The sequence below is a fragment of the Rattus norvegicus genome, chromosome 1 (assembly GCF_036323735.1).
Source record: "Rattus norvegicus strain BN/NHsdMcwi chromosome 1, GRCr8, whole genome shotgun sequence".
In the NCBI taxonomy this organism is placed as follows: Eukaryota; Metazoa; Chordata; class Mammalia; order Rodentia; family Muridae; genus Rattus; species Rattus norvegicus.
The window spans coordinates 133,441,930-133,456,153 of record NC_086019.1 but is presented as its reverse complement, the minus strand read 5'-3'; the positions used below and the strand labels follow the sequence as shown (position 1 = coordinate 133,456,153).

The window sequence follows — 14,224 nt, the reverse complement described above, 5'->3', positions numbered from 1 at the left end:
TCCAAGGGGATCACCTGTGAACAATGTCTCTGAAAGACTGAAATTTCTAGCACCATGAGAACTTGGTTTAACATAGGGCCCTGAAGCGAGGGCAGGAATCATGGGGCCACGTACTTACTCGGGGACTCCCCGCGTTGGGGCTTCATTGTTGGTGATTGTGGAAAGGGAGGACTGGGCAGAGACATCCACGTGATAGATGATGATGCCTAAAACAGTTTTCTTCTAAGCATGCGTTCTTGGACGAGCCTTCCTAGGACCAAGACAGGTACAGACGTTTAAGGAAAATGAAGATCTATGAAACACAATCATTTTCATTCAGCCCTTTTTTTGTATTAAAAATAACTAAATTGTTTGTTTGTTCTCAGCTTGCTGTGGGCACAACCTCAGCAGAATGGGTTCCTCTCATAATACAGACTGGACTTACGTGCAGGATGTTTCTGCTTTCCTCAGCAGAATAGAAACACAGTAGAATCACCTTGGACTGGGGTTGGGGTTGGGGCTCTAGCTCAGTGGTGGACTATTTGCCTAGTGTGTCTAAAGCCCTAGCGGTGTTCTCTCCCAGAATAACTGATCACCACTGAGGCAGTCTTAATGCTCAACACACACTCTTTTCTTTTCATGGCCAAGATTACATCTTTATTGTTAGTTATTTTTTTCTTTCTTTTGTGTGTGCGTGTGTGTGTGTGTGTATGTGTGTGTGTGTGTGTACATGCATGTGTACATGTGCCTCAATCCATGTGTAGAGATCCTAAAGCCATGGGAATCTATTCTCCCCTTTTATTGGTTTATTGGGAGCAAACTCAGCTCTTCAGGCTGACAGAAAACAAAAACAAAAACAAAAACAAAAACAAAAACCTTTACTCTACTGAGCTGCCTCTCTGGCCTCTCTGGCCAAAGACTTCGTGGTTTAGAACATTGAATGTCGGTTATGGTTAAAAATACAGAGTTGATTATATTACCTTCTGCTAGCACTGTGGGAATGTATGAATTCAAAAACTCAGCATAATGACAGCAAATGCATTATTGTTATATCTTTCAGGAGGTAGAATTATAAGCAAGGCGTTGCCTTCATTCGTCAGAACTTTATCTTTATAATAAACAAGGCCTGTGCAGTCTCAGGCGCTCATGCAAGTGCTTTGCATGTGTTAATTCATTTAATCATGATAACAATGTTATAAAGGTAGCATGAGGTAGTTCTACTATGTTTCCATTTTACAGGTAAGAAGCTGAGGCACAACTAAATTAAGATGCCTACATGCATGACCTGCCAGCAAGCTCAAGACTTGTAGAAGTAAATCTCACTCTGGAGACCATTCTATTAACCACACTTATGAGCTGACAGAATAAGTATACACTTATTTTTGCCACAATGACCTCAGAAACTCCAGAATCCCTGATACGGTAAAAATTTAGTTCAGTAATTAAGTGAAACTATGGGGGGAAAAATTGGTGCTAGTCGGTCTACAAAGCAACAAAAGTTGAGAGTTATAGATACTAAAAGCTCCCCAAAATCCAGAGAAAACTGAAATTTAATGGGGATAAACATGAAACATTCTTAAAAGCATTAAATCCCCTGTACATACCCAGGATGATTGACATCTAACTCCAGGATACAGGGCTTCTTCTGCATGAGGGGCTCTGTTTAAAGCCAGTAACAGGACACTGTCCATGACAGTCACAGAAGTTCTGAGTGTTTGGTTTGTTTCAAGAGACCTTTTAGGATACTCAGGGAGGCAATAGTCCTTGTCCTGTGGGGGAATCTAGAAAATGGATCCAGTAAAACAAAAAGAGTGTGTTAACAAGTGTGTCTGGTATCTAAGTACAGAAAATTTTTCTCTTAGGGTAAAAAAAAAAAATGGTGCCTCTGAGGACAAAATCCAACCCAGTATGATCTCTGCTGCCGTTCACAATCAAAGCCATTAATAAACAAACCATTCTAAGAATGGTGCCTGTAGGAGAGTAAGCCTTCTCTGCCTAGTGGACCTGGTCCAGGCTTCACGCATGTGTGTTACCTGCATAGAATCTGCAATTTACAAAACCCACCTTCATTCCCTTGAACAGCTGTCCATCTCCAGAATGCTGGCGTCAGCAGGAACCAGACACAATGTCCCTGAAAGCCTCCTCCCACAGGTAGGTGTCCACACATTCTTGATTGTTACAGAACCTTAAATGCAAACAAAGACACTACTTAAGGATTATCTGGTTTACAGTTAATCGGAGGTCAGCGTGCCAAATAAGCGTGTGGAACTGTAGATGGGGTCTCTGGTACCACGAGGAATCCCTGCTCACTTCAGAATAAGCACTTTGATGTGATCCACCTTGGCATCGCCACACAACAGCTTAGTCCTAACCTTATTCTAGGAAATTGGTCTGGTCCCTAGTGGCCACCCTATCATTTAGCTGAGAGCTTACTATCATTTCTAAGTTAATTTGGAAGCTAATTGTGAATGTCAGGGGCTCTGACCTTGTAAAAAAAATAAGAAGGTAAATTGTTGAGATAAGCCAGGATCAAAAAACCCTACATGGAACAAGGTGGGGTTCTGTGAGCAGCTTTACACTGGACTAGAGTGGCACTCTCATAGTTGCCTTCAATGTTGCTGGACGATGGGGTCAGAATGCCTCAGGGTCCACGTCACAACTTCTGTCTAAGTTCCTTAGGTTAGAATTTATTTTTATGGTTTTTAATCTTTAATTGTGTATATGTATCTGTGTGTGTGTGTGTGTGTGTGTGTGTGTGTGTGTGCGCACGCACACACTTAAATGCAAAAGCCTGCAGAGGCTAAAGGCATTGGGGACGACTCCTGGAGCTGCAGTTACAGGCAGTTGTGAGAGCATGGGTGCTGGGAGCTAAACTTGGGTCAAAAATTTAAGAAGCAGAGCAAAAAGCTCTCTTATTTACTAAACTATCTCTTCAGTTTCTTATTTAAGTCATCTTTAGAGGATTTTAGAGGACTGGGGAGATGACTCACCAGATAAAATTTCTAGCTGTGCAAGCTTCACTACATAATTTCAATCCCAGAGTAAAAGGCTGTGTGCACACGTCTGTAACCCAAACGCTCTTCCTGGGAGATGGAAAGCAGGCAGGAGGATCACCCAGAAACCACATAGCCAGTAGTGCATAATGAAATAACAGAAACAAGAGAGATGCTGGCTCAGTGAGGTGGAAAACAAGAACTTATCCTAAAAGTTCCCTCTCCTCTGATTTACACGCTCTGTCTTTCTCTCTCTCTCTCTCTCTCTCTCTCTCTCTCTCTCTCTCTCTCTCTCACACACACACACACACACACACACACACACCACCACCACCACCACCACCACCACCACCACCACCACCACCACCACCACACATACATACATACATACAATTTGAGACAGGGTCACAGGTCACACTCTGTAGCCAAGGCTAGCCTGGAACTTGTGTAGACTAGAGAGGTTTTGAAATCACAGCATCTACCTGTCTCTGTCTCCCAAATGCCGGGATTGAAGGTATACACCACCATGCCTGGAACACAGAATAAATGTTTTAAATATCAGCAGAAAAGATACCAACTCTTAGAACGATGGGGGGCAGGGGGAGAGAGGGGTGCACTGTAGAAGGAAGAATCCAGCTTCTGGCTATTTACAGTGTCTCCGGCAACCAGTGGTATTTAGTGCGGTCTGGTTTAAAATTCCTGCACGCAGGCATTGTGAACGCAGGGGAAGCTTCCTGTTTCTTCCGCCCTGCTACAATTGTCAGGCCTGCTGGTCTAGGATGAATATCTCCCATTCTTCATGCTTCTTCAGCTCTGTGCGCATGTCAACAGGCAAGAGCAAGCCGCTAGCCTCGGGATCACATTAAGAAGATACCTTCTTAATTGTACCTTCGAACAATTTTGAAATTACCAAAGTTCTGAAAAATGAGTACAGTTTGTCCTCTGAATTCGGGGAGGAGTCTGAGCCTCAATCTCATACAGTTTAACCATGGTCACCTTCGGAGTTTAGACCAAGTAAGTGTTCTAGATGGTTCTATTTCGGTCAAGATGTCTGTATTTGCCAGGCACTGTAGTGTGCACCCTCAGTCTGAGCACTTGGGAGATAGAAGCAGGACTAGCTCTGTGAGTTCATGTCTTCTTGGACTACAGAGCAGTTCTAGGCAAGCAAGTGCCACATAGTGAGACGAGACCTTGTCTTGAAAAAAAAAATTTTAAATGAAAAATTAAACCTTCCTATTACCACCTAATTTTTTTAAAACATTCACAATTGTGACAGTTCAAATGGTGATAACCTCTCTATTCCCCCCCCCCCTTGGTCACTGATTAACCTGTAAGGTATTCAGAAGCAAAGTTAAATCGAAGCATTGTAGTAATTAAGCAGAAGTTGTCAGGAAACTGTTCCTTCCTAATTTCTTTTGAAAAAAAAAAAACCCTTTGGAGGAGCGTCCACCTGAATAACTGTATCCTGACACAGCGCTCACAGTCAGACTGTATCCTGAGTGATAAAAACCCAGTGTCTTCACTACAGGAGGAACCTCTGTGTCAACTCCTTTACCTGGAACACGGTGTTCTGTGTCCTACTTGCTTGGATGTCTGGGGCAAGTGACAACAGGGCTTTCTATTCTGTTTTCCTCTAGTTCAGACACACAGGTCAAGAGGGAAGTCAACGTTAGGCTGAAATTCCTTGCCGTTTACAATATCCTGCTTGTGGACCAGAGCCAAAGGGCCCTGGGCTACAAAGTGTAAACAGATCACTGTGGCCTCCTAATCTGGGTAATTGCTCCCAAATGCAGTTGCCCCTTCCCAGATAGAAGCTTTACACGCTTTTTAAGGAATCTGGAATTTGGCCTCAATTGGCAGGGAACAGTTGGGAGTGTTAATTCAACCTTTTCACCAGCACCACGATCTCTGGAAACGGCCCCGGGTCGCCGGGCCAAGACACAGGTGGCTATGAGAGCCTCCTTGCAGACTCCACTTCCTTTCTCTACAGTCATCCACCTTTCTCGCATTGTCCCCCAATCCTAGCAGGTAAAAGTGTGTGTTCAATCTATGCAAACAGCTTTTGCCTAAGTTGTGTAGTCTGAACGACACCGGCAAGACAACAAGGAAGGTTTCAGAGCAAGCCCGAACCCCAGCCCAGCATAATAGATGGTTACCAGCGTGGACCATCATGACTCAGGCTTTAGCCCGTTGTTCTGTGACGTCATTTTCAGGTTACAATTGTGTCACTCGCTCTGTGTGAGGAAGACACTGAGATGTTCTGGAAAAAGACTGGGAAGGACTCTTAAGTGATTTAAGCTGTTTGGTGGAGGGCTGACTCCATAACCTCTGACCCTGTTTCCATATCTGCCCAGATAATTACATACACCTTGCAGATTCAAGGGGACATTAAATGAGATAAAAGACACGGGCCAGAAAAGATATAAGGGTGCTTCATATATTACTACATGAGAGAAAGCATTTTGTAAAGCACGTTTGCTAGGCCATATTTATGCTGCAACTTGCACAGCACAAGGGATGAAATTTCTTTATATTGGGAAATCTTTTGCTTAAATTTTAGTAGGAAGAAGGGAAAAAAAAGTACAGCTTTGTGACAAAAGGCAGTCATAAAATCTCAGAGTGCCTTTAGTTTGTTCGTTTCTTCCTTTTTTCTTCCCCCCTCTTAAGCCTTGGTTCCTGCTTCTTCAAAACTTCCTTGGTCACATTTTCTTCTGAATATCACCAGAGTGTGTGGCCAAACTCTGTTAAATATTGTTTAGAGTCTGCCCTTTCTCCTTCTGAACTTTCCTTCTAAGTCAATCTCTTGCTGTGACCTTTTTAAACCTTTTTCTTTAAACACCATTCCATTTTTCAGTCCTCTCTCTTTCTTTCTTTCTCTTCCTCTCTTCCTCCCTCCCTTTCCTTTCTCCCTCCAATACTCAACTCTTGCAAATCATGTATCTAACTAATCCGGCTTGCCAGGCAGAAGATCAGAGGTTCATGGGAGGATTGGGAAGCCAAGCCCTTCTGGTCTGAGGGATCAGACAATGAGATGAGACACCATCTCCTTACTATGGTTCCCCCCACCCAAATTTTCCTCAGTGCTTCCTACTGCCTTCCGTTGTCCAGAAATGGGAAGTTCATTCTCTCATGCATAGCTTGTAGCAATTTGTTTTGCAAGCAACACAATTACACTTGTATTCTCACAAGCAGCCTAGCATTGGACAGAAGCACTGAGAGACAAAACGGGACATGCTGCATTAGGTCATTTTTGTGAACAGGGTGATCTTGAGCAAGTCGTATAGTGTCCCTGTGCTCTGGCACCTTCGGCTGAGGAGTGCAAACAGTCATGCTTGCCTGGCACTGTGGTGAACAACCGAGTCATCTTAATGTACAGCATAACAGAGGGCCTTGCTTGCTAAGTACCCTGGAGGCGGTAGCCGATAATTCGTCATCCAAGTTTCCCTTACTAAAAACTGCTCTCCAGACTGAGTTTTCACTCCATGGCAGAAGGATTACCCAAGCATGTGCAAAATCCTGGGTTCAGACACAAAATGACAGGCATATTTAGCAACCCAAAGACATCTCTCTGGGTGCTCCTAGTTGGCTATTGCCACATCTGTCACCGAAAGTCTCGTCGTATACACCGCTCTCTCCATCTCTCAGTGAATTTCAAGGAACACAAAATAAGACAAAGATGTTCCCCAAACGCCTTCCAGTTCTGTCTGGTCTAACCTATCTTCTAGTCATCATGAGCTAAAACAGCCTCAAAGTTTCATCATGAACCCAGTCGACAACCGCAGCTTACCCCCATGTTACCCAGTGGAGGTGTGGATAGGAAAAGCCCACTTGACTTTTAATGGCCGTCTTTCCTACTTTCGAATGCCCGAACAGTGACCGTTTGCAGTTTCATGTGGGTATTCAGTTAGTCTGAAGCCTACTGTGAGGCTTTCATTTGAATGAAGTCACATTTCGTGTAGCCAACCCTTACGTTCAGAGCATGGCTGCTATCTTTACCTCTGTTGACTAAAATCATATAATATCTTAAGTGAAATAGGAGAGGTACTTGATGTACACAAGCTACAGTGTACAGAATGTTCGCATCTCCTTGTCTCGAGAGTAAATGTAACACGAGCGTTAGTATTAGGAAAACGTAGTATAGAGCATGTTTCTATGAGTCACTGCTGCTGGAGATCATCTTCCTGTATTTACAACCGCCTTTACTTGCCGTGACATTCCAAGTTGACTAGAGGATAATTTGCAATTTGTCTACTTCTCTCACCCTTTGAAGTTCCACAGCACAGCACTGCTCATCCCAGGTTCTGTTAAACTGCGACTTCAAAATCAAATGGGTATGAATTATTCCTTCTCTGTTTTTCACATCTTATCCCCCTAGACTTTAAGTTGGCAAATTTCCTCCCATTATATACTAGATAATTGGGCATATCCATATTGGGTAAATCCTTTACATCCGAATGATGGGCTCACAGTTCCTGGTTGGTGAGCTTCTACACGCTGACCATTACAGAAAGAGGACTGCTTGCAAGAAGCGAGCTGGGTGAAATCTCCTCCTCTTCTGTCTGTAAACAGAGGAGAAGCTTACTTTCAACTTTTGCTGTATCGCAAGATAAACTAATCTTAAATGACGTATATAAAGATTTAGGACATCAAAGAGGCCTGAAAGATGATTTCTCTAAAACTACAAGTTTGATTCTTAAAGTTAAATGGAAGCTTTGCTGCTAAATTACACTGAAGATCTATTTCTTTCTTTCACCAAACAAAGTTATTCTGGGATAATTCTTTTCTCAAGAAATGTGCACGATGTAAAGATCCTATCCCCTGAAATACTACTGGTACCTTTTCAGACACTGCCTATGTTTCATACTATTTAAAAATTAAAAACTGGAAACACAAAAGTCATGGGCTCTTTCTTCTTCTGATCTATGGTCCCAAACTACTGTTCATAAAAATAAACTTTACAATGTCTTTGAGGATCCCAAAGAACTCTAGTCAAGATTTTTTTTGGCTCAAAAAGAAAGCGGTTTTGATATTCAAAAATTTGGCCTCTCTAAGTCAATCCCCAGAAGGGGAAAAAAATCAGCTAATCTTAGTAAGATGGTAAATTGAAGGGATTTGGTCTTCTAGCATGATCCTCGGTCATATTTTAAAATATGATCCAAACAGTAAAGACTGGGAAAAGACATCGAAAGCTCAAAAATAACTCATAAAAGTTGAGTGTCTCTTTAAGGAGCTTTTCTGTGTCCAAATTAGAGACCAACTAGAGTCATAGTAGAAAATAGCTACAGCCTTTCTTCTGGAATTTTCTTCTGACTAGCAATCAAAAATGTGCTCGTAGCATACCGGGCTAACAGGTCATTTAACAGAGGATTGAATGTCAAGTTTTTCTGCTAGTCAAGTACTCCAGGTGTGATTCTGGAGAGCAAACCAGCTGAGAATGGACATAGCTATAAGAACAGGGTAAAGACCCAAGCAACACACACACACACACACACACACACACACACACACACACACACACACACACTACTCCGCAGGCACACGGTGGTATGCACAAAGCCAACTGGGCTCTCTTCTAGGTCCTTGATAACTCAGGCATATTGTGCGCTCTGGAAAGAATTTTAATCTACACGGTTTGAAAATAGAGGCCTTTTAAATATGCTGCATACAATGTGTGATGGTCATCGCTAAGACGCTGCTCCATTATCCCTTTCCATTTGGAATGAATGAGGCTAATTAATTTCAGGCCATACTTGATGAGGTCAGCACCATACGAGGGGTGCGTGCTAGACATTGCTAATCTCTTTCAGCTGAGAGTGATGAATTAAAGATGAAGCCTGCCTTTGCAGGCCTAATTTAGAATGTATATCAAAAAAAAAAAAAAAAAACCTACAGCAAATAATACTATCCCCCACTACAAAGGAAAACTTGTTCTCTCAGGCTCCCGGACTTGTGTTGGTTTTAAAGACATTTTTGGTCCTCTTTGGACTTCCAGCTGTGGATGGGTGAAGCAACTCAAGGAAATCAAGCCATCTCTCACACACAGTCATGGGGACAAAAGGTGGGATTAAAGGGAAGAAAGAAAGAAAATAAAAACAAAATACAACGATCAGGTTTTGATCCCCTGTGTGTTAAAATTCCATGTACATATCAGGCATCAGCCCTCCCCACCCCCACTTTTTTTTTTTAACTACCAAAGTAGGAATACCTGTGTCAAATCCCGGCCACCCAGCTCTGTTGAGTAATGCGCTAAATGAGGCTGCCTTCTTTTTTAAAAGCAGATATCCTAATGAGGCTTGTTAGGATTTTCCATGTCTCAATTTTGAAAGCCAATAGAGATTGACCAGGTAGATAATGTGATACCTTTTATTAAGCCAAGAAAGAAATTGTAATAAGACGCCTCCAGGCCAATATGTTCTTATGAAAGTTAATGCTAAGCCAACTTCCGAGTTGTGAAAAGGGAGGTAACTCCCTTCTAAACGCCAAAGAGAAGAATTAGTCATGATTTCTCAAAGGTGACTATTACAAGTCCCTAAGGGGACTATGGAAGGAATTTTAACCCAGAGATTGGCAAGGAAAAAAAAAAAGGTGTCTGGATATATCGTGAGTGAGAATCACTGACAGATTACTCAAATGCTTTGAGGTTTCTAACTGGTGGCCGGGCCCAGCTCCTGACTTTAGATCCCAGTAGCTCTCATTAGAACAAGACGCTTCAAATTACGTCTAATCTACAGGCTGAATCGATCTTTCATCCCTTTAATTGCTTCTGAAAATATTTATATTTCTTAATAATGCACATTTTGTCTTGTAACTTCTGATTAAACCCAGACGGGCTTTCCCAAAGCAAGCAATGACCAAGAAAAGACAAAGTGTGGGACCAGAGGAAAGGGAAGATTTAAAAGGTAAGCTTTCCTTGCTGAGGAACTATAAGAAGAGAGTTGCAACAAATACAGATTGGATGGAGTATTGCTGAGATCTAATAGAAATTAGAGATTGTTTTTATTTGCTTATTTCCTTTTGTACACAGGCTCTCAGGTAGGAGAGGACTTAGGTTGCAGGAATGTATCATCACATCTGTTGACAAAGCATTCTCACTGTAGGATTCTTTACCAGCACTCCAGCCATCTAGCTGTCAGCTTTGTAAGTTTTACAAGAAATGATTGTGACAGAGACTTAGAAATGTTTTTCTTATTACAATCAGTAACAACTTAGACAAAGTATCACATCACACACACCACACACACACACACACACACACAGAGAGAGAGAGAGAGAGAGAGAGAGAGTGAGGTGCATATGTGTATGCATACACACACAAGTTATAATGCATAAATAACTAGGGGTACTGGTTGAACAGAAAACATAGTATTTTCAGAGGAGTATTGATTCATGGTTTGGGGATCAAGAGAAAAGGGGTTCATGTCAGTGTTGTAACCAATTAGTTGAGTAAATTCCCCCATGCCTCTCCAGACCTTGAGTCTTCTTAATCCTGTCTGGAAAATAAAGGGGCCAAAGGTTTTTCCTCACCATTTTAAATTATATGGTGTTCTAAGCAACCTTGCCTGCTTAGACATTAGTTAGGTCAAACAACCAAAGTTCAAAATGTAATTTTAACATATTAAACCTGGTGCATTCAGGAAGTCCAGGGCAGAGGATCTTGACTAAGAGGCCAGTGTGAACCTGAGACTTTGTCTGAAAATCAAGACAAACAGATAGGAAAAGGGGATGAAAAGAGGAAGAGAGGGAGGGAGGGGAGGAAGGACATTGTCTCTTTACCAAATACATACAACCTCTTTTTGTTTACTCCCTAAACTGTATAGTATAACTCTTTACTGAGGTTTTTATTGTATTAAGGATCATGACGAATTCCAAGCTGATTCAAAATAAGCAGAGACTATTTATAAAAATATAAAAATTGCTGACAAATACCATGCTGGTTAGGGGAAGACACCTGAGCATGCATGGCATTCCATGATCTTTAGAGGCAACATAGACAGACAGACAAATGACAGTCAGACAGACTGACAGTCAGACAGACAGACAGATGACAGACAAATAGATAAATAGAAAGACAGTGCCCGGGATGGTGAGGCTGCCCCTCTTGCCCAGCCCTGAGTATGTCTTGTAGCCACACATCTCAGTCATGATTCCTGCTTCTCGGTTCCTCTCCTCACTCTCAGGAATGAGAAAAGTTCACCAAAACATCATAGTCCGGTACATTGGATCCAATCATCCCAATTTGGAGAGGAGGACAGTAAAGGTCAGTGTAATGGAGGCCGTATACTGAGTAACTGGCAAAACCCAGACTTTACAGCCAGGACTCAAGGCTGGGCAGTGAAGCTCAGGGGTAAATTCCTTTCTCTGCACATGTGAGGTTCTAGGGTTGGATGCGAGCACTGCAAAATACATAAATAAACAGTAAGTAGAGACAAAGGAACCAACGCATGAACTACTCTGAGCTGCCTCCGAATCGGAGACACTTGCATGGTTGGATAATAATGGAGGTGTCTAGGTCCCATGCAGTGTAATTCAAGGCTCCTTGCAATTAAAAACTGGAACCTAGGGTAGGCTACCATAAGGACCTTTGCACTCAAACTTCCCGAGGGCCCCGTTTCCCAGCAATGTGAGTTTTAGACAAGTCCTAAAATCCAGGTCTCATTTTGTCCTCTCGGGTTATTGAAATAATTCAGTATCTATCGAAGAGGAAAGTTGTGCCAGGATTGAACAGCATGTTAGTGTTCCTGTTATAGTATGTATTAGATGTAAGCTGCAGTTAGCATTGTCACTATCTTTTAATCTCTATTTACATGATGACTGGGCGGGGGGGGGGGTGCCGAAGAAAGCTTTTAAAAGACACAGTGACATAGTTTCCAATTCTATGTTCCCATCGACCCCCTGACTTTAAACAACCTGGCCTCAGTTTACTCATCAGCAAAATAGAAACTTAAAAAAATCTGCCCGAATGGAATTTCAGTAGAAACAAAATGAACCCTGCACGTGAAGGCGCTCTGAAAATAGAATATATAAAGTATAAATAGAATCTATAAAATACAGCAGTTGGTGGTTTTATTAAAACATAATGAGCCTAAGGTTGGAAAGACTCTAGATGCTCAGAATTAATAAACAATAAAAGGAGATACTGACTTTGTGCTACTTCTCCAGTCACCCTAAAAACGAGACCTGGAGGCTGAGCGTGGGGTTCAGGCCTTTAGTCATACCAGTGCAGAGGCAGAGGCAGGAGAGTCTCTGAGTTTCAGGCCAGCCAGGGCTACATAGTGACATAGCGAGATGCTGTTTAAAAAGACAGGTGACAGGGATGCACAGGTGGGGACTGAGTTTAGCTCAATCATAGACTACATGTGTAGTCTAATAGAGGTTTCAACATATCCCCCAAATAAGCCACATGCATCATCATTTAAGCATTAAAAACCTGCGCACGGCTATCCCTCTCCATTGTCCATTTAATCTTGTTCTTCTGTTATCTACCCAAACTCAAAATTCCCTTAATTCCATTCTACGAGATCATTAGACAACTATGCAGTCACAGGGTTTACAACGTCAAATCCACTCACACTTTTTCTCTTCCATTAAGGGGGCGAAGTGGGGTATCTAAAAAGTAAAAGAGAGCACATTTGCCGAAATTTTAAACAAGGATTTCCAAGAAGCCTTCATACTCATTAAAATGCTGTCAAACTTCGCAGTCTGACCAGATGTCCATTTGTGTGTGAACTTTAAAAATATATTCATTATTGAGCTATAATTCAGCATAAGCCAAGGAATAAGAAGCACCTAGGGCTGGGGGGGGTTGTTTTGTGAGTAGGGTTATTAAGGAGTTGGGGCTTAAAGGTATACGTCTATTTTAAAAAGAAATTTTCTGATTGCAGATAACTTCTCAATTTGATTTAGTGTCGAACGCTAGTGATGAGGTTGATAAGTGAGCGTTCATCGGTAATTCATCTTGGGCTTGTGGAAAGTTACAGCCAAGCAGTGCTTTCCTAACAGTGACAAGCCCTATTAATCTTCCTCAGACACATTTCAATAGGTGTTCCCATCTGTGGCCGACATCTAAACGTTCTGGCATCATGGGCGACTCGAAGACACCTTCATTTCAAGTTACACTAGTGAAAATGTGATACTAGATTGTACTCTATTTTTTAACCTAATTCCTCTCTCTCCTCTCTCTCTCTATTCAATTAGACTTTCTTGCCTGAATTTTCTGCTCATGTGTAACATCGTTTCTCAGGGAGAACTCTCCAAGATTTTGTTGTTTTTCTCAGGGATGCACAGTCTCCCCACAAGGTTAGCAACCAACAACTTTTTTTTTTACAAATTAAAATTGCATAGATTCAGTTCTGACAGCCATTGATTGGACTCTGATTGTGTCTGTCCTTAGAAAGTGGAAGCTACACAAATAAAGAGCGGCCGTGCATTGAGAGGGCGAGAGAAAGGGGGAAGGCTATACAATCTATTTGTATTCAGATTTCAAATGCAATTTATTATTCTGAACTATGATGCTAAATTTCATGTTGTGTGTGTGTGTGGCGGGGGGTGGGGTTGGGGTGGGGAGTCTGGAATAAGGAGAGACCATTAGGGAAATGGAATGGGAACAGTCATGTTTGCCCAAGATGGTCAGTCCGTAGACTGGAATCCTTCTCCTATCTTTCTGAGCCTGCTGGAAAAACATCCTTGAAACTGGGAAATAAACTCCAAATTGCCTTTACTCTTCCAGGAGCATCCTGTAGCCACCTGCAAGTTTAGGGTGTGTGTGAAGTGTGGAGGTGGGGCGCTTGATTTTTGGATGGTTCCTAAGTGTTTTCTAGAACCACTTTCTACTTCCCTATAGATATGGCCTCACAGAGAAAGTGAATTTGGGTGGCACTTTTTTTTTCCTTGTGTACTTTAGAAATCCTTCTGAGATGAAACGTCTGTATACTCTCAGTTTGGAAAGCTAAGATACATCTGCATAGCGGAAGAGATTTCTTTTTTAGCAACACAGGAGAATGTGGCCACACGAAGTAGGGAGCTCTGTGTGTACACGCATGGCTGCCTGTGTTGCTTGTGTGTACGTGTGCGTGTGCAAAATATGAATTCTCAAAAAGCGTCCCCCGCTCCCTTGAACAAACTCGGCTTTTTGCAACAAGCATTTAAGGTTGTTAGGGATCTCAATAACCTCATCGTAGGTGGTGAGTTTAAAAGTTTCGTGCTAATAACTTGTCCAAGAGAAATTAAATCCTTATATGACAAAAGCCCTCTGT

The 14,224-nt window shown here is 42.1% G+C and overlaps 1 long non-coding RNA gene across 3 annotated transcripts in view; it reads right to left on the bottom strand.

Moving 5' to 3' along the window:
• Positions 1–14,224, bottom strand: part of LOC102553329 (uncharacterized) — a 70,884-nt gene that overhangs the window by 45,355 nt on the left and 11,305 nt on the right. For all 3 annotated transcript variants that reach the window (XR_010063061.1, XR_010063060.1, XR_010063059.1), the window contains exons 2-4: positions 2,044–2,164; positions 1,584–1,760; positions 119–250 (exon numbers count right to left, since the gene is read on the bottom strand). This is a non-coding gene — a long non-coding RNA (uncharacterized LOC102553329). The remainder of the gene's footprint in view (positions 1–118; positions 251–1,583; positions 1,761–2,043; positions 2,165–14,224) is intronic.